This window comes from Protopterus annectens, chromosome 4.part0 (genome assembly GCF_019279795.1).
Source record: "Protopterus annectens isolate FY-2018-M chromosome 4.part0, PAN1.0, whole genome shotgun sequence".
In the NCBI taxonomy this organism is placed as follows: domain Eukaryota; kingdom Metazoa; phylum Chordata; order Ceratodontiformes; family Protopteridae; genus Protopterus; species Protopterus annectens.
Window position 1 is genome coordinate 1,900,048,255 of NC_056733.1, and position 20,694 is coordinate 1,900,068,948.

The 20,694-nt window shown below is 41.4% G+C and overlaps 1 protein-coding gene across 1 annotated transcript in view; it reads left to right on the top strand.

The window, feature by feature from the left end:
- Positions 1–611: 611 nt before the first annotated feature.
- CTNNA1 (catenin alpha 1) overlaps positions 612–20,694 on the top strand; it is a gene marked incomplete in the record, with an annotated part of 2,307,982 nt that continues 2,287,899 nt past the window's right edge. The window contains 1 exon segment of the mRNA XM_044069565.1: positions 612–703.

A 20,694-nucleotide genomic window follows, 5' to 3' on the forward strand; every position in this document is an offset into this window, starting at 1 on the left:
AGTGCCCTGCTCGGCTGTTACTGGATTTACTGCCCCTCCCTTCGCGACATCCACGAACGTGTAGAACAGAACCGAATCCTAGACCTTCTCTGATTTCAGCGAGAAGTCATTCTTGCTGAGGTTCTTGTTCTGTATTACGTTTATAAGATCCCATAACCCACACCTTCTGAGACCGTCGGAAGGGGCTGTTGTTGTTACTTTGCGGCGGGGGAGGAGTGCGATTGTTAGCAGAGCCACAGCCTTTGCTGCTCCCATTTCCGGCCCGAGTTGGAAGTTTTGGGAAACAAAGCAAAGACTGCAAGTGTATAGGAGTGCATTGTATTTCTGATAGTGACAAGCAGTTGCTGTTTTAACCCTAAGTAGTTCTGTTTATAGTTTTTGTTTGCTGGTACTTCTGAGCTTCGTGTTGTGTACTTTCTGAGTGAAAAGCAGTCGAGATCCTACCCGGTGTTATCGCGTGTGTCTTACCTGTACCCCTCCTTCGGAGCCCGCGTGGCCCGCCACATCAGGTAGGTTTTCTCTGCTGCATTGATGTCGGTAGGGAGGTAGCAAGGAGGGCGGGTCAGTGCCTGAGAGCCGGCTAGTAGGAAGGGGAGATAAGGGAAGTGGAAAAGTTTCCATGGGAAGGGCCCTTGCCTTTACGTAATACAACCGTTAAAGTGTTTCTGGAACGTAGGCAGCGCAAAAAGTTATATTTCACCAGGTTAACAAGTTTCTCTTCTTTTATCATTTTTAAAACATATTAATTATTTATTTGGACTTCTGAATCAACTGTTTAATCTGAGAAAGCTATAATGTTATGTCTAATCTGAGAAAGAAAGCTATAGTGTTATGTCTGTCTAACTCATAGTAGTTGAGAGGTAAGTCATGAGTACCTCTTAAAAAGAAAAAAATGAGGATAGCCTGTTGTCCGTTATATTTGGGATCTGAAATTGTAGTTAATACTTTATTTGGAAACTGTAACAGTTTTCCCTGTTGTGAGTAGAACGGTTCTTGTATTTTAAGCAGTGGGTATATTTTATGTTACGCTTTCACTATTACGATTTGTACTACAATTTTGTGTAAATTGGTGTACGGATGTTGTGGTATTGTATATGTAGAGTAAGTTTGTTGTAAGCACTTGCAGCTGGCTTGCTGTCCTGCTGTAGCACTCTATTTTGTTAGTTGTTTTAGTTCTGTTGCAATTGCTGTTGTGTTCTGGTCCTCCATTCTTTGTTTCCAAAGTTTTACTGGTGACTGACTTGTGTTCCGCCAAATTAGCTATCTACAAAGATGTATAGTTGTACATTTGTTATTGCTTGCGTCCAAGGTATATGCTGTAATCTTGGGGTCGGGCATTGTTTTGTTACTGTTTATGGGTAATCTTCACTTATCCCCATGGGTTGTGACTCAAGGACTAGTCCACCTGCTATGTCAATAAAGGCACGATGTTCATTGTTATCCTTTTAGTCTATGAAAATGCTTTTTTTTGTGTCGCAATAGACTAAATGTTGTGTTTATAGCCTGTGGGAGTGGCACTCTAGTCTTCCCTCCTGATTTGTTTTTTTGCACAAGGCAGTGACTCATTTCGTGGAAATGTAGTACCCAGGTGAGGTTTCCTGCAAAGCTGGTGAAATTATATTTTTGAGACGGAGTGATTTTATAGTAGTTCCTGTAATGTGCGGGTGCATTGCATAATTAATTTTTGCATAGGTTGTGTATTGCATGTCTTTACTTGCAAGGTGTTTTGTTTAATGGTGGTTGTAAGTGTAGATATTTGCTTAACTGGTGCACTTCAGACATCACTGGGGGAAGGGGATAGACTCGTAGTGTTACTGGAAGTCAGGATAGAACCCAAGATTTTAGAACTTTTGTAGCAGAGGTTTTACTGTTAAACCACTATGATCACTGAGTTTGTAGAACACCAGAACAAGATTTAAGTTAAGACTTTAAATAGTAAAGCTAAAAATAACCGTGAATGCCACATATCCTGGTAAGTGCACTGGAAATATACAGTGTATATACAGTGTACACACCCCTGTTAAAATGCCAAGTTTTTTTTTTTTTGATATAAAAAAAATGAGACCACAAATCACTTCAAAACTTTTCCCACCTTTAATGTGCTATATAACCTGTACTGTTCAATTGAAAAACAAATCTGGTGGAAAAATATAAAAATACAATAAGCTGGTTGCATAAGTGTGCATACCCTTAAACTACACTTTTTATATCCACTGTATGTGCCACGGACTAGGACTTGGCTCTTACCGAAAGTTGTACTCAAAACCATTCCCCCAATCTGGAATTATAGATAAGCTCACTAAACTAGGTATAAATTCCTATGTCACAAGATGGGTTGCCAACTGGCTCACGGACAGAACCCACACTGTGAAAGTAGTGGATTCCAAATCCGACTTCAGACCAGTGACAAGTGGAGTACCACAGGGTTCAGTCCTGGGTCCTCTCCTGTTTGGTATCTACTTCTCTGAAGTGCAGGCTAACACAGAAGGTCTTTGGCTAACAAAGTTTGCAGATGACTGCAAACTAGGAGCCATAATCGAAACTCCTAATGATGTGGACAAACTACAAAAGGGTCTCACTGAGACAGATACCTGGTGTCAAAGCCATGGCCTGAAGCTCAATGCCAAAAAGTGTATTGTCATCCCCTTTGGTAAAAACTCTTTACCCGTGAACTACCACATAGCTGGTAGTCTACTTAATGCCGAAAATGTGATGAGACCTTGGGACACAGGTGGACAGTAGTCTCTCCTTTGATAACCACATCGCCACAGTGGTCAGGAAATCCTTTTACGTGTCTCATCTCATCACAAAAGGATTCTCATCCAGAAAAAGAGGTCATTGTTCCCCATTACTCATTAGACCCATTATAGAGTACAACGCCCCTTTTGGCATGTAAATCACAAGACCTCTACAACAACTGGAAAGACCACAGAAATACCTTACAAAGAGGATTACTGGACTCAGATGCCCTACGCAGACAGTTTCAAAAAACTACAGCTTTACTCCATCGCATATCACCTACTCGGGGGCGATTTCTGCCGAACATACAAAGCTATGTCAAACCCAGCGCTGTTGCACATGCTCCACTTAAAGAAATCCCAATCCCTCCAAGCTACACGCTCTAGGGAACTAAACCTTGTAACCACAATAAACAGAACATGCTGGAGGGATAGATTCCTGTCCCAGAGACTTCCCATACTCTAGAACAGACTACCTATCTGTGTCAAACGGAGCTCCTTATTAGCACTCTTCAAGAAAAATCTTGATTGGATGGAAATTCACCCCAGGGATCACTTCTGTGGCTCTGCTCGACGGGCACAGGAAAATAATTTTCTTGGGTGGCGAAAGCCAGGGTACATTTTTTTGGCTAGGCTTATATAGGCCCTAGGGTCAATAGCCTAGTACCTACATATAAACCTATGAAATGCCTTTATAAAGTCAGTATGGTGTGGCACACAGTTTTTGAAGTAATTCTGTAGCTACACATTCACAGCTAAGATGTTTGCATTTCAGTTCTGGGGTTCGTTGTTCATTTCTGACCAACGTCTACTTTAGGTTTGTATGCACACCCTGTGTTTGTGTGCATTTTTCTCCAAAAACTTGTCTGTTGAGCAGTCCTATAAAAAGACAAGCATATACACTGTTGTTGGGGTGGCCCATTTCATGGCCAGGACCCCACTTAAATGGCTAATACATATGCACAGCACCTGTTTTTTAGTTGAGCAAATTCTGTGTATGCATTATAGGTGCACAATAAGGCATTACCAAAGGTGCTTATTTTCTGTTTCTTTAAATTGGGTTGTTGATTGCAGACCCAAAACCTCGTTTGGAGTGTGTACCATTTGATGGAGTGTTAGAGCATGATAATGAAGTGTGCAGGAATTAATGGCCATAATTTAGTAGTAAATTTGACTAGAAGTTGAAGCTCAGTTTTAACAACATGGGTGGCAATAGTGAGCTTCTGCATTGAGTTTAAAGAATCTTTACAGCTTTATTGCAATTTTGGTCTGTCACCATGAAAAGTTGTATATAATAATACAACAGTAGTCATAGTCTAGGTAATGCTGCAGAAACTACAAGTTTGTTTCTTTGACAAGGAAGTAAGTTAATTTCATACAGTGTAAAGCTGTGCATGACTGGGTAGCTTTTTAAGTAATGGAGATACATATTTTGATTAGAGGAGGGTCCCTGCCATAACACTACTAATTTGTTAGTAAATGATGACCTGCTCCTACGCACTCGCTCGTGTCTATGTTATGGAGGTAGTATTTTTTATGGATGCATGCAAGCAAGGTATTTGTTGTGATAATGGTGTGTTCTCTTGTGTTATGTAATCTGTAAACTTCCCACAGGCCATCTGCCTGTGCCAGTATTGCCGTATGCAGATGTGTGCATGTACAGATCCACCCCATCTTGTTTGATAGTAGAAATTAATTTGGAACTAGACCTGTAAAACCTGACTGTGTACTAACCCACAGGCTAATTCTAAACAAAAAGAAAACTAAAACCATGTTCTTTGGAAACTGGCAAAGGCTGGCTGGGGCACGTTGCAGCTTTGTCATTACTCATTCCAATCGTTAGAAGGCAATGGGAATAGTTCAGCAATATGAATACCTTCTTGTCTGGCTAGACATCAAGTCTCGACCTGCAAAAGCACATGCAAAATACTAATGCGTACTTAAACATTCTGCACTTTTAGTCTAATAAAATGTCTTACTTTGCATGAAGGAAGAGTTGCCATTGGTTAAGGGGTCCTTCTCCCCCAAGTGGAATATAGTTTTCCCATCGTGGCCACTGCATTAAAAATGATCTTCAAGCTCTGTAGACTACTTGCAATAACCTCTGCAGTTTTTATCACTGTAGTTTCTAACGTCTGCTGTGTCACTTCAGTTGTTCACTGGAGTCTATTTTCTTTACTAATAAACTTGTAGTTCTCATTTAACATGTAATTGCAGTCATATAGCATGGTATTTTTTCTTTAGAGTCCAGTCTAGCTTTAAAGGAATGAATGTACCTGACTGTGCTGTTATGTATATGTATCACTGCTTTCTTGATTTAGATGTTTAATGTCAAAGGGAATGCAATGTTGGCAGTACAGTGTAAAACTATTCATGGTAAACTTTTCAAATTTTATATGTTGGGGAAAATTAAGTTGTGATACCCGTCCCCCCATGCACATCCACCCTTTGCAGTCTGATAAGACCTACAAAGTATTCTACTATTGTCTTGACCAAGTGCACTCTGAACTTCTCCAAAGCAGTCTCTTCCTCAAACCCCTGCATTACATATGCAACACCATACTTGCAGTCTTAAGTGGGGAGCCCATAATCTGCTATCATTCTTGCACAAAGACCCTTTACTCTTTCCTGTCTCTTCACTTTCTATGATTTGAGCATGGCACGGATAAGACAGTACTTGATTTACAGCAGTAACTGTGTAGTCCCCATGCCATACAGCTAATGTTTACTACAGTCTTCTTCAGAAATTTCAAATCACCAGTGAACTTCATGGTGCAATTCCCAATTCAGTGCCTTGAGCTTATTTTTGTAATATCTGCCTGTTTTGCAGTATACTCTGGGGGTTGTAACACATTTCACAGAAATGTGTGTGTGGCTGGCTGACTGTTTTCTTTTTATAACTGGGTGGGAGAGCAGGTCTGTTGACCCTTTTGCTGCCCCCTTGTTTCCATGTCATAGTTTTACAAAGACTATAACCAGTCATATGTACAGATATATAAAGCAGTGTTTAGGAAGACGTTTCTTTGATGGATTAAACAAGTACATGTTAAGCAGTTTAGTACAGTGGGATGGCAACATTTTTCTTATCTGTACAATCACTTGATTGTATAGTTTTAACATAATCTTTGTATATTTTCTTAATATAGTTGTCCTTTTATGTGTTGTGATTTTTTTTAATATGTTTATTAAATTAAAGTTGCACAAACATTACTGGAAAAGAAAACAACCAGTGTTGTCATATTCATGCATTAACAATTTATTTTCTTTAGCATTACATAAATTGCTTAATTCCTGCCTTCTTTTAATTGTTACTCCTAAATGTTCTGCATGTACTGTTTCCAAAATTTCTGTTTATTTCTGTGTAAATTAAATTCCAATATAATACCAGATGAGTGTGTGTGTCTGTCCAAGATTTTTCTAGTAAGGACTACACATGTCCAGGAGAGAAGCGGGTGCAATCCTTGGCAGAAATTTACGGTTTCCCATCCAGTCGTCCAGGTTGTGCTTAAACAGGGTCATGGAGGTGTTCTGTTTCATGTGGATTGGAAGCCTGTTCCAGAGGAGTGGCAGTCTCTGAGAGAGATGTAGCTGTCTCCCAGCAGGTCCTATTTATGTTGCAGGCTAGACTGAGGTCTCTGGAACGGGTGACTCTCTAGTCCCATTTGACTTGTGGATATGCAGCATTTTCATAAGATTTGGGTTAGAGAGAGCCCTGTAAACCAGACATAAGTCACCACTAAGTAGTCTATAAGCTACTGAGAAGAGTGACTGTGACTCAGTCTGGCCTTATAAAACGTGCTGGAGACTCTGAATTTTCATAGGGATTTCTGAGGTGTCTCAAGTTGCTGCAGGTGTCTGGTATGGTACATACCAAGAGGAGCATCTATTCAATAGTAGGCCTGATGGAGGAGTACAGGGGAGTTATAACCTCTCTTGTTCTTGAGGCAATGCCTTTGCTAATCAGGTGAGTGACTTAGAATGCCTTCCTCACAATGGTAGACACATGATGCTCAAAGTTGAGGTCGCAGTCGAGTTGTGTTCCCAGGTCTCTCACTACAGAATTGGTACTTAAGGTGGTGGTGTTTTATTTTATAATCAGCAGGGGCATTGTTTTTATCAAAGGGAATGATTGTGCATTTGTTTAGCATATAATTTTAAGATCATGGCTTAGGCACCAAGCCCTTTTTGAAGAATACTGGCATTGCTAGGGGATTCAATGATGGCACTTAATTTGCAGTCATCTGCAAACTTGGCTAGCCACAGCCCCTCTGTTTTAGCCTGAACTTCTGAGAAGTTTATGCCAAACAAGAGGAGACCAAGCACTGAACCTTGTGACCCCACTGGTGACGGGTCTGCTGGTAGAGGTGAAGTGTCCCACTTTGGCTGAGCGTTGTCTTATCTGTGAGCCAAATTGCAACCCACCTGACAACATAGAAGTTGATCTTCAACTGCATTAGTAGTTTGTCAGTGATGCCTGTTGTGGGATTGTGTCAAAGGCCTGAGTTACCAAGGTCTGTTGCTGAGCCACCCTTTAGTGGGTACAAAGTCAGTACTCAAGCTGTGGTTGAATAAGGTGCTTAGTGGAGTAGCTAGCTCTTATTTAAGAACATTAAGAACGCAGCCTCGAATTCCATCTGGTCCCATGGAGGCTGTGTTCTTACTCTTGGAGAGAGCATTGATGACTTCATCTTTGGAGATCTAGGGAGGAGGTGATGTATACTTGATGGGTGGGGGGATATGGGGTGAAGTTATTTCCAAACTTGTCTGCGTGGGGGACTAGGGGATGAAGTTATTGCCAAACCTGTCTGATAGCAGGTTTGCAATTTCTGCAGGGGCAGTGTGTGTAGTACCTTCCACAATTAGTTTTAGCACACATCTGAGTCGTACCTTTCAGGTTGCTGGCATAGCTGAAGAAAGCCTTATGGTTATCCTTGGTTATGGTTGCTAAAAGTTTCTCATAGTTGCCCTTTGGTTTTGTGAATTTTATTTGCTTGTTTAGGCTGAGGAGGGTGCTCTTCAGTTCTGGGTTCTCAGCGTTTGTATTTTTAGATGGCAGCGTCTTTTGCTTATTGTATAATCTGTTAATGCTAGATGTCCACCAGGATGGTTTGTTTGTTTTTATTGAATCTTGCTTTAATCCTATCTGAGATGATATATAGCGCATCAGTGTATACCTTTTTAGTATAGCTGTTAATGCCACCTGTAGATTATACCATCCCTTGGGGGGGTATAGTTAGCTTTGGTGAAGTTGTTTAGCCTGACTTCTGCTTTGGAGAGTTCTGGTGCTGGTGTTACAGTAGAGGTGATTTTATGCTGCATTCAGAATGAGCCTTTGCTTTTCACTGAGGAGAGACCGATGAGACCTATGGACATATACCAACGGCTGAAGGACTTTGAAACTTGTATGAGCAAGGTACGTAATTTACAAGTAGACAATGCGTACCTTGATGAGTGTATTAACAGCAGAGGATTCCGAAGGGGTTATGAATAATTAAATTCCCCAACAGATGGACTGTGGGACAGCAAGAATTAGATGAACTACTAGCCATGTTTGACAGACATGGTGTTGAATTGCTCCACTTAATTTTGTTAATCTTAATAAATGAACTGTTGGATGATATCAACAAATTAAATTATATTTTGAATGCTTATTTCCTTAATTTTTAATCAAAATGATATTTTCAACAAGCTTGAGCAACAGGTTAAAGACGATATTAATAGAAAACAAAAGAAATTGAAGAGGGATGAGCTAGTATCGGCTTCCTAAAAGTTACTACGGTAACAAAATATAGAAAATAATTGTGTCGTTAATTACACCAATGAAGTAGGTTCAACAGGTTATGATGTAAGGGGAGTGAACAAGGAAGAATAGATCGAAGGCTTTAATGGGGACAATGATGAGGTGTTTGACCATGAGTATCCACCTTTACGTAGGTCAGAATAAAGATCGAAATAGACCGAATTTTTTAGGGGGGCAACAGGCTCAGAGAGGGGGGTGTCAGAGGTCCCAGGGTGTTCTGGAACAAGACTCGGATTTTTTTTTTTATGACCGCCCTTGTAGGATAATTTCTAGTTTTGATGGTAAATTAGAGTTTAAATGGCTTTAATATTTTTAACTATACAGAGCAACCCATCATGGCCACTCATTTTTCATTATTTGAAAGGATTTAAATTTGTCCCCGCAAGGAAGCGGGCATAGCAGGTGTAATGACTGAATTAAAACTTTATACTAGAAAGCTTAACCTGCAGTTATGTTTTCAAGATGCCTAACCTGCAGTTATGTTTTCAAGATGCCTAACCTGCAGTTATGTTTTCAAGATGCCTAACCTGCAGTTATGTTTTCAAGATACAAGTGAACCAATCTGATATTTACCCAGTAGGTTCAGGAAAAAGCGTGTTCAACCCACGTTTGCACCCTGTTTTAGCTCATTTTGAAAAATTTACACTAGAGAAATGTTTAGAGTTTCATGGTCACAGAGAAAAGATTTTTTAATATTACTAAGGAAGAAGTGACACTCCTAAACCAGTTAAGGAAGGGCTTCTGACAGTATACGTGTCATGAAGCCGGATAAGGGGGGTGGTGTAGTTTTGGTTGACAAAATAGATTGTTAATGACATAACTAATAAGTTACTAGATACTGATAAATATGAAGTAGCCTCTGTAAATGAAATCAGTATTTCTCACAGAAGGTTGTAGTTGTTTTTGGAAGACAGTTTACTGCAGGGGGTGATTAATGAGGAATTGCACAACTTCCTGCAGAATAAACATCCTTGTATTCCAACTGTCTTTGGCATACCAAAAGTACACAAAAATGTGTTACACCCCCCTTACAGGCTTATTGTGGCAGCACATAACAGCTCCACATATTCATTAGGGTGTTAACTGGCTACTTAAGGACATTTTGTGTAGCACTGACCATGTTCTTGTTTTGTTTCTTGGGGCTTTGTTCAGGATACAACTGGAATTTTTGAAAGAGACTACAGGTGTTTCAACAGTTGACTTAGTAGACTTGTTCGGTTCAATTCTCCATGATATTGGACTGGAATTGTTTCACGAGGCCCTACTGGAATACAGTGATTTGAGTGCTAGCATGATCAATTTTCTGATGGAATTAATGGAACTAGTACTCAACAGCAACTATTTTGTTTTTGAGGAGGAGTTTCACAGACAGCTAAAAGGGGTCGCTATGGGGTCAAGTTGTGCCCCGATCTATGTGAATTTAGTTATGACCATGTGGGAAAGACGTTTCATTTTTGCATCAGATTTTGCAAGATACTGATTACTGTATTTGCAATACCTGGGTGATTGTTTTATGGAAAGGGGGTGCTACTGTGGCTGAGAATTTTGTAGATTATATTAACGATGTATGTGACCATTTTAAATTTACACATACATATGACCCCATTACCATTAACTATTTGAATGTTAATATTACCACGGATTTAAATATGAATGCTTTCACGTCCAAGGTACATCGCAAACCAACTTTTATTCTAACAGTTTTCTAAGTTACAACAGCCATCATCCCTTGTATGTTAAAAAGAACTTGGTGAAAGGACAGATTATCAGGGGGGCGAGAATGTGTTCAACCTAAGAAAATTTGAAGAGGGAGTTGGGTCATTTAACTCTAATTATTTTTGACAGGGGTTACCCGGAGGACTGGGTCCATGAACAGGGTTGTGATATCTTAAATGGATGGGGTACTAGATACCTTCCCTTGTTGGGGCAACCCCAGTCTGTATCTTTTCCTGTGACTAACATTTACTCCCACTCTATGGTTATACAATATGGCTCCTTTGGTCATAAGGTACGGGATATGTTAACCAAAAATTGGGTTATATTGGAAGGTAATGAGGACCTGATCAACTCCCTGGGCAATGGACCTTTATTTTCATACAAGTTAGCTCCCAACATGAAACTTCTGCTGGAACACCCTCTTTTACATACATCTGAAAAAAGGGAAACCAAGAGATATGGTAGATGTAACCAGTGCTCTTACATTTTGGAAAGCACGGAGATTTGGGTAGGTGACCCTCCGCAGAGATTACATTTGGTAGGGGGGAACTGCCAAACTGAAGGTTTGGTCTGTGTAAGTGTTTGCCAGGGGTGTAATATGTTTTACATGAGTAAAACTGTGAAAGATCCCTGAGAAAAAGGAGCTACGAACATTTATACTCCATGGAAACTCGCAATAAAAACAATGCCCTATGTAAACGCACAGAAATGTACCCATTGTAAAGGATAGAAGTTTCTTATTTTAGAGGTGGCTAGATATAGTGAGAGGGGAGATGACTGCTGTAATGAAATAGGAAGAAGGGGGTTAGTGGCAGCTGTCACTAAACGCCATTCAACCCCCTGGTATTAATGACTTTTTATCTTTGGTGGCTGTATTTAAGTAAAGGGCACTTAAACTATAAAGTTATTTGAAAAACTTTTTATTTACTTCACTAAGTACCCTAGAAGTTTGATGTACATGTTTTTTATTTTATTCTTTTACACTGTTGCTTTAACTTGTTAATTGTGTCAGGAGATGACAAGTATTTAAATACCCACAGAATGTAGTTTCTTTGCTTTGATAATAGTCTGAGATTAGATCAGACGAAAGCGCTTGCATATTCTTGTATTATACTATTGGTTCTATACTGTGGATGGTTTTATAACATTCGTTTTTATTGGACTACCAAACCTTGTGCTGTGGACTGTTTTTACAAGAGTTAACCACTCATTAATAAACCATTGTGTGGATTTATGACCTTGGACTGGACATTTTGGGTTATTGCGTCCGTTCACAGGAGTGGTTGTTTTTTGTTGTTTAATACAGAATATAGATTAAAGCATTCTGTTGGAGTGAAGGAAAGCTTAGTTTCATTTGTTGTGAACAGGTAGTTTAGGAAGCATTAATATGGAGCTAGGGGCAGCATGCCAAATGTTTTCAAATAGTTAGGGGATGCTCTGGTTTCCGAGCGGTACAGCTTTTGTGTTAAATGTTGTGTTTTCTGAAAAGGAACTGCTTGGATACGGAGTAGTTGAGTCCACACTTTCCCAAGCTAGTTAAGGATTTTTTTCCCTCCTGACCATAGCTCCAAAACATCAATGCAAGTATAAACAAATCAACCTCTTCCACAAAGTGCCTATGCTGGGGAGTTTACATTCCTTCACAAGGCTTTTTCTATAATGAGGCTTTACCTCCCAGACCACTTAGTAATATGGCCTCTACCTCAAGTTATGAACTTCATATACCTCGGTGTCATTTGGTTTGGTCCATCAAGTCCAGGTGTAAGATTCAGTAGAATTAAATTTAAAAATGGAACAGACCTTTCAATTCATTTACAACTAATGCAGTTTTAACTTCCCTATCCTAACCTCAAGCCTATGTTAAGGTCTGTCTTTTTGTAACTTATGCTGGTGTTCCCTTTTTGTTCCTCACTGTGGTCCTGTCCTGATCCTTGGACCTTGAGGTGGGTGTTGATGAGCAAGTTTAGGTTGAAGTGGCTTTAATTTTGATGAGCAGCCCAAAAAGTTTTGTTTGCATCTAGCTTGGCTACATTCTGCTCCTTGATGCTGATTGTCCCCCTTAACCTCGGCTTGGGGGATGTCCTGTCTTGGGAGGACAACTTGTGCATGACTGTTTTGGGCTGCTTTTCAGGCAATCTACATCAGTACTCATAGCATAGACTTGTTATAGTGGTTGGAGCTTTGTCAGATTTGAGGCTGGTTCTGCCTTTGGCCCTTTGATCTTGTTTTTTTCAGCCAGTACTTGATGGTGCTGAGTTAAGTGATGCAGCCTTTTTTCCACAAGTTTCCTCTGGTATAGATCTTGTTTTCATGTTGTATTCTGGTTGATGTGTATGTGCTTACACCTGGCCCGATTCTAAAACTGAGTAATTCACTTGCTCTGATTTGAAAGTCTTTCAGAGTCGCGGGTTGTGCAAACTTGCTTTATGGGTAGGACTTGACCTGAGAGCATGTCTTTTGGAAACTTGCCCATACTGTTCAGTGTTTTCATTTAACTTGGTGTAGGTGTGTGTGGTAACTTATAGACTCTGGTCCTGTGTTTTACGGCTCTTGAAGTACTGTAAACCAAACTTTAACATGGGTATTATTCCAATGTGGGATGTGAGCTTTAGATTGTTAGGGTTGGTTTAAACAATAGTTTAGAATGTTTGCTGTGTAAGCTAGTCTTATTAAAAGCAGGTGTAGGAGTACGCATATTTTTGCAGGCCTATAAAATGCATCCTTTCTGAGACTGTTGTTACCGTATCCATCTTAATATAGTAGGCTTGTTTTACACCAAATGGCTAAATTGTAGTAAGAATAATAAAATAGAAAAGCTTTCATTTTTTGCTTGCTTTTATTTTATTAAGAATGCCGAATGGTGTGTTGATGCATTGAAGCAAGTTGATCTGTATCCTCCCAATTTGAATTGGTCTGTAACTTGAGGGTCTTGCGCAACTGTGAAGATTTATTTTTTTCTTGGGTCTCTTGATTTCAAATGTGTAAATGAGGGTTTGGGAGGTAGAGCCCACCAACTGGGGAAGTAGACGGGCTTTTTCCATTCATATAAAAGAACGCCATTCCACATTATCACATGGTTGAACCATTGTTATAGCTGTTGATGTTTGCATCATGGTGGACTCATTTGTAGTTTAGTTGGTTTTATTTTCTGTTGGTTGTGCATGTTGCAAAAGTTAACGGCTATATGTTTTTGCTAATGCTTCGATGTCCTTCATGGATGCATCTGCAGTCATAACAACTGGGTTGTCCTGTCGTCAGGCAGCCCTTCAGTCGGCCGGATTCCAAAGTCATCTCTGTTGGTCGCCATTTTCTTCAGTCTTTCTTGAGAGATTACTTCACTCTTTCTTGCCTCAGCCGATGTCAGAAAAAGTTAATAATTGTTTAACCTGTGGGAAACAAATACCTCATAAAGATTTCCACTCTTACGGATCCCGACTCGCTATTCTGCCAAAAGCTCCGAAAAGACAAACCATGGTTAGAAAACTGATCAAAATACAGCTGAATCTATCTCTACAACTGAGGTCCCTGCTAACACTCTTGAATCGGCCTCAGAAATTTTACCCACTGACTTATCAGACACCATTCCCTTGGATGTCTCTACCCCAGCAGCCATGTCCATTAAGGCCTGACTACTAAAACAGTGCCTGTTAAACCCCCCTCAACCAGGCCCTCTTCCAGTTCTCAAATGCTTACTTTGGCAGAAGATTTAATTTCATTAATTAGAGGATCTCAATCTCACCCAGACAGGGCCTCTCAGCCCCCAGAGAAGAGACCTAGGGCAGAGCCCCATGAGCCAGTGTCCTCTGATGATTCTGCTGATGAATCAGACATTACTGACCAGCCAGAGGCTCCTTTCTCCAATTTTGAAGATTCTGATGCTGAAGAATCCATTCCAGCTGCTTCCCCACCAGAAGAATTCTCCTTTGGAAACCTTGCATGCCATGCGAGAACAGTTCCAATGGCAGCAACAGGATTTTCAGACTCAGGAAAAGACTTAGGACCTTTTGCACCTTCCACAGCACAGGCCCTTAGCTATACCTCCTGTTCTCTCTGTGGTGGATGATGCAATGATGTCTGCTCCTTACCCCCAGCCCCTGCCAAACCAGACAGATTTTACAGGGTGCCAGATACTCATCACCACCTTTCTTGCAGACCCGAAACTATTTCCCAGGGTCCCAAGGCAGTAGCGCGACCATAGCTAAAACCCTGTTCCTTCTGAAAGGGAAGCAAGGTCATTAGACAGATGGGGTAAAAGGTTTACACTTCAGCCACTCTCTCAGCTAGAGCTTTAAACTGTCAGTTTCACATGATACAATACCAAGAGTTTATGCTTGATCAGTTAACTAAAAGCTAACCACTGATGAATCTCTTGATAAGAAATATGTATTAGAAATGGTAAATAACATACAGCAAGTTAGTAACCACTCTTTAAAATGTGGCTATGATGCACTGGAGGCTTCATTTAGATCAGCCATGACTGGCACTGTAATTAGAAGGCATGCATGGCTAAAGGAGCAAGCGGATAATGTTAAATCTAAATTGCTAGATGCTCCTATGGATAAAACAAGTTTGTTTGGTACACCTGCCCAGCAGGTTATGAAGAAAATGGAAGAAAAGGCAAAATCAGTCCAGACAGTTAAAGATTTCTTGCAGGTTCAACCCCAAGGTTTAGCAGGACCTGCCCTGCCAAAAATTGCTCCTTTCCTGACCCCACGACACCTCAAAGGGGCAGCAATAGCCGTTCCAGAGGCAGAAACCAATCCAGAGGAGGTGCCTACAGAGGCGACAGTGGCAAGGTAACAACAGAGGCACAGACTCAACACCTGCCACTACATCAACACAGCCACAGTGACTTAATCCTAAACCCGCCTACCAGGGAACAGATAGCAGCTCCTCTAGGCGGAAAGCTAACCTTATTTTCAAAAACTGGCACCACATAAGGACAAGTGGATTTCTGAACCATAGATCAAGGTTACCGGTTCCACTTCCACACTTTACCAGACAAAGAGGAATGCCAAATCTACCTCCAAATCAAAAGACAGAGGCTCTACAACAGATAATGGAGTTAGCAAACATGAGAGCTGTGGAGAAAGTGCCAACAGCAGAGCAAGGAAAGGGTTCTACTCCAGACTATTCCTAGTTCCAAGAAAGGAAAAAGTTGGAGACCAATTCTAGACCTGTCCACCCTGAATACTTACATCATTGTCCCAAAATTCAAAATGCTGATCCTACAGCAACTTCTTCCCATGCTGGGCAAGGAGTGTTGGCTGGTAACTCTAGATCTCAAGGAGGCATACCTGCGTCCCCATTCGACCAATCTGCAGAAGATACCTCAGATTTCTTGCAGGATCAGAGCACTATCAATTCTCAGCATTGCCCTTTGGCTTATCTACTGCCCAGAGTATTCACAAAATGCCTGGCATCAGTAATCGCCCATTGCAGACTACAGGAATTCAAATTTATCCATACCTGGACGACTGCCTGATACAAGGAGACAACAAAAGCAAGCTGACAACAGATTTACAAAGGGTCATTTACTTGCTTCAAGCACTGGGATACACAGTCAATTTACAAAAGTCAAGACTGATACCATCCCAGACAAGGACTTTCCTGGGGCGAATTGGACACAGTAAGACAAATGGCATTCCTAACTACAGAAAAACAAAAGAACTCCTCTTTACTTCTTGGCACTAACAAAACTGAACAAGTTAACAGCAAGAAAGGTACTGCAGGCCTTGGGTTTCATGGCATCATGCATAATCTTGGTTCCATTTGCCAGACTACATATGAGAAAACTACAGTGGTACCTAAAGAATTTATGGTCCCAACACAGACAGGAAATCCCACTAATACCATGCTTAAAACAGGAGTTCCTATGGTGGGCTCAGGCATGCCAGTCAAACCCAGGCCTGCCCTTGGTCAAGCAAGCCAGACCATCACAACAGATGCTTCAGACCTAGGATGGGGCATATGCTGGACAAATGTACAAGGATTGTGGACACAGGACCAACTTCACCTGCACATCAACCTAAAAGAAATGCTGGCAGTAAAACTGGCAATCCAAAAGTTCATACCATTTCTCAAGGAGGACCACTTGATGATAAGGACAGACAACACCACAGTCATGTGGTACATCAACAAACAGGGAGGCACTCATTCTTACCCCTATGCAGAATGACTTTGAGCTGTGGACCCTGGCACTCAGCTACAACATCCAGTTACAGGCAATATTTGTGCCAGGAAAGAAAACTCTCTAGCAGATATGTTAAGCAGGACCACATCGGATGCCCACGAATGGCAGCTGCACCGGATATCTTCAAGACCATCTCGAAGAAATGGGGAATGCCTCAGATAGATCTATTCGCATCACCTCTCAATCACCAGCTCAAAAATTCTGCACAAGGACATTCCACCCACTAGCATGGAAAGTGGACTCGCTCTCCTTCAGCTGGAAAGGCCTAACAGCATATGCATTCCCACCTCTTCCTTGATACACAAAGTACTACTAAAAATCAAGGAGGAACGTCCAAGGATAATCCTGATAGCTCCAAACTGGCCAAGACAGCATTGGTACCCACTGCTGAGGAGCATGTCTCGAACAATATGTGGCCAATACCCTGATGCCTTTGATGCTAACTCAGAACAACTTCAGCACCATGCATCCAAACCTAAAAACGCTGCAACTGACTGCATGGAACATCACATAGCAGCTGCTAATACAGAACTTTCACAAAGAGTTAAAGACATTATTCTTGAAGCACGCAGGCCTTCAACTAGAAGGAATTATGCTGGGAAATGGAAAAGGTTTGTCATTTGGAGTTCTGAAAGAGGAAAAGATGTATCAAACATAGATATGCCTAACATTCTGGAGTATCTGGCCGAACTGCTTCATTCAGGCCTGTCCTACTCCTCCATCAAGATTCATGCATCAGCTATTTCAGCAGAATACAGCTTTGATCCACCTGTTTTTCACACCCTTTGCTCAGGCAGTTCCTCAGAGGAATCAAGAATGTAAAACCTCCAAGGAAACCACCATTGCCAGCTTGGGACTTGAACTTTGTGCTAGAAAAATTGACACTATCACCTTTTGAACCAGCAGCAACAGCAGACCTACAACACCTGTCATGGAAAACTGCTTTCCTACTGGCAATTACTTCAGCAAGGAGGGTTTCAGAACTACAGGCCTTAATGGCAGTGCAACCCTTTCTAATCTTCCACCAAGATAGAGTGTCCATGAGGACTAATCCTACATTTATGCCTAAGGTGGTATCCAGAGTGTCTTTAAACCAGGCAATCCACCTACCTACCTTCTTTCCCAACCCACAAAACAGAGGGAAAGAATACTGCATACCTTGGATGTACATAGACAGCTACGCTACTACTTGGACAGAACAAAAATAGCAGAAAGACTGACCAACTTTTGTAGCCTATGCAACAGGAAGGGAAGGAAAAGCTATTTCCAAACAGACAATCTCCAAATGGATAGGAAATTGCATACGATTCTGTTACTCCTTCCATGGAAAACCAATTCCACAGAACATAAGACCTCATTCTACAAGGGCAACAGCCACTACCACAGCCTTCTGTGGCTACCAAAGACATTATTGAGGCGGCTACTTGGACCTCCGTGCATACATTTGCCAAGCATTATAATTTACCTCTATATTCCAGATCCCGAGCAGGGTTTGCCACTGCTGTTCTGCAAGGGATCCTAAACACACCATAATCTACTTTTATCCTCCTCCCTAGTTGGCTATGGTATTCTACCGACTGCAGATGCATCCATGAAGGACATAGTACAGTTTTGTACCTACCATAAATGTAGATGTCGAATTGGATAGCATCTGCAGTCAGATACCCTCCCTCCCCCTCTGTGGTACTCCTAGGGTGTTTACCCTTCTAATAGCTAGCTAGTGGGGGGATTTCTTTCATGGTGTATTTGTTTGTATTTATGTACATACATGCTTATTTTTGTGTTTACCTCTATCTTTTGGAAACATTGGCATCTATCCAAAATTTTTAGCCTTCTATAGGGCTTCTGGCATCTGGGGCAAGAAACACTGAAGAAAATGGCGTCGGCTGATGCTTTTATACCCGAAGACCAACAGACATGACGGGTGAAGCGCAACATCAGCGAAGCGGACTGGACTTTGGAATCCGGCCGACTGAAGGGCTGCCTGACGACAGGACAACCCAGTTGTTATGACTGCAGATGCTATCCAATTCGGACATCTACATTTATGGTAGGTACAAAACTGTACTTTTGATTTACTGTGATTTCAAGTGTTCACTTTACAACTCTCTCTAAATGTTAAGATGCTGTAGGAGAGTAGTGTTTGATTTTGATGTATTTTTTCCCCCAGATTTAGTCTGGCATTCGGTCATTTCATATAGCTAGAACCTTATTGGCCTTTAAAAAAGCTAGGGCAGTTGTCCTAATGTACAGATTCTGGAATGAGTTGTAACTTAGCTAGAACCTTATTGGCCTTTAAAAAAGCTAGGGCAGTAGGGCAGTTGTCCTAATGTACAGATTCTGGAATGAGTTGTAACTTGCAGGTATGACTAAAGTTATCAACTTTTTGATGATGAAACTAGCGTAGGTTCAGACCCTTGCTAGGGAAGTAGCTCTTGTATGAAGATTTAATGTAGCCTGCTGTTGTGGTGGGGTCAAGAAATGTCACAACTTGCTAGAGGAGCTGTTAGGGTCTTGACAGCATTCTTAAGAGTTTCATCATGAGGTATACGAGTCTTTATGGATCTTTCATTCACATTTTCACAAGGTCTCTTTGGTATTCTACATCTAGCTTAAGTTTAGTCAGGAAGGTCTGGAAGTCTGAATATGTGACTTAAAAATTCCACTGAATGAGTACTGCAGCCACAGCAGGAGGTGTATACTTTCAACATTCAGAGGAATAGAGCCCAACTGCGACCTCGGCTGGGTTTGAATAGTGGGCCCAGATACAGCAAGAACTTGTCAAATGGGCAGGAGCTGATGGATTTTAATGATTGCCTTTACCATTTTCTAGTTGTATGGAATATGCTGGGGGGGGCGGGGGGTTCTGCCTGACATAGCTTTTTAGAGCCCAGTGCTTAAGGATTAATCAAAAAATGACACTGGCTTGCTAGAACAGTGGCATGGTATAATATTTTGCTGCTTGATGACTTGAGTAGCAACTCGGGAGCCATAAGGTCGCATCTGAAGGGGATGTAGGGAGAATTGAATGACTGCTCCCATCTTTCCTTCTAAGGGGGTGGTATTTCTGCCGTGTTTGGCAGCAGTTTCCATAATGTTATACTGATGCTTTTGTCTAGCATTTGTAGTAGAGCTGAAAACGACCCCCATTATGGAAACCTGCATGAGTGAGTGGTGGTGCACAAAACGCAGCATATTTGGCTACCCTTGAGTTGATGAAAATTCCTGGACGTATGAGTAAGCATTGAGTGTGATCAACTCCCAGCTCAGTGATAACGGACTTGGGAACACAAACGCCTAATGAATGGTGTTTTAGCAACCCACTCCTACCACTTTAAAATGTGCTAACTTTTGCGATCACAAAACTTCTAGGGTAGGGAGAGAATTGTCCTTTCTTCATAGTTTGTCTCAAGGCTTTAATAGGCACATTGATTGCAACAGTCTAATTTGATTTAAAATGGGACTCTGGTTGCCTGTCTGCTGTTAAGACTGGACCTTTAAATTTCTTCAGAGGTTGTATTATGATGGTCCCCTTCCCTGGCTTTCATCTTATGGAGGGCAGTGACTTCATTATAGGGAGTGTAGATAAAGACTGTCTCACTGTAGAGAGAACCCACCTGACTGAGCTCTGTATGTGTGGTGGTGTTAATAACATTGGTGTGTGTGTTAATACGAAAATGCAAAGGGGCAGACATGTTATTTGCAGTAGGTGCATCATGCATGGTAACATGAGATGCATTTATATTCCTGCTTGTTGGGGGTCAAGGTAGGCCAGAGTAGGAGATTCTCAGACCCTGTCTAATGGCATCAGTATTTCTTTTTCTGGAAAATTTGAGGAGGGGCATACTACAAATTAAGGGGTATTGGAGCAGGTACCAGAAACTGAAGTGGATTGGTATATAGATTTGGGGATTCAGATCAGCAGTTGGCTCATTTTTTCCCTTCCCCTGCCAGCGGGGACAAAACTTGTGGAGAAAGGCCATCATGCAGGTAACCTTTAGAGATGGTTTGAGGTTTGTACTTCCCACTCTCAATACTCTTTTTGAAACAGACAAGTGAAACAATCTGTGTGATGTTTAGTGATAGTTATTGCTGCTCCACCCATCACTTCAGCAAAGGGGATATGTCAGCAGGACTGCCCCTCCGACAGGAGGCATTGGGTGCTCATTTCCCTGATCTCAAGATCTCCATTACTCTCCCAGCCTGTGTCATGCCCAAGCATGGTAGTCAAAACTGTAGTTGCCTGG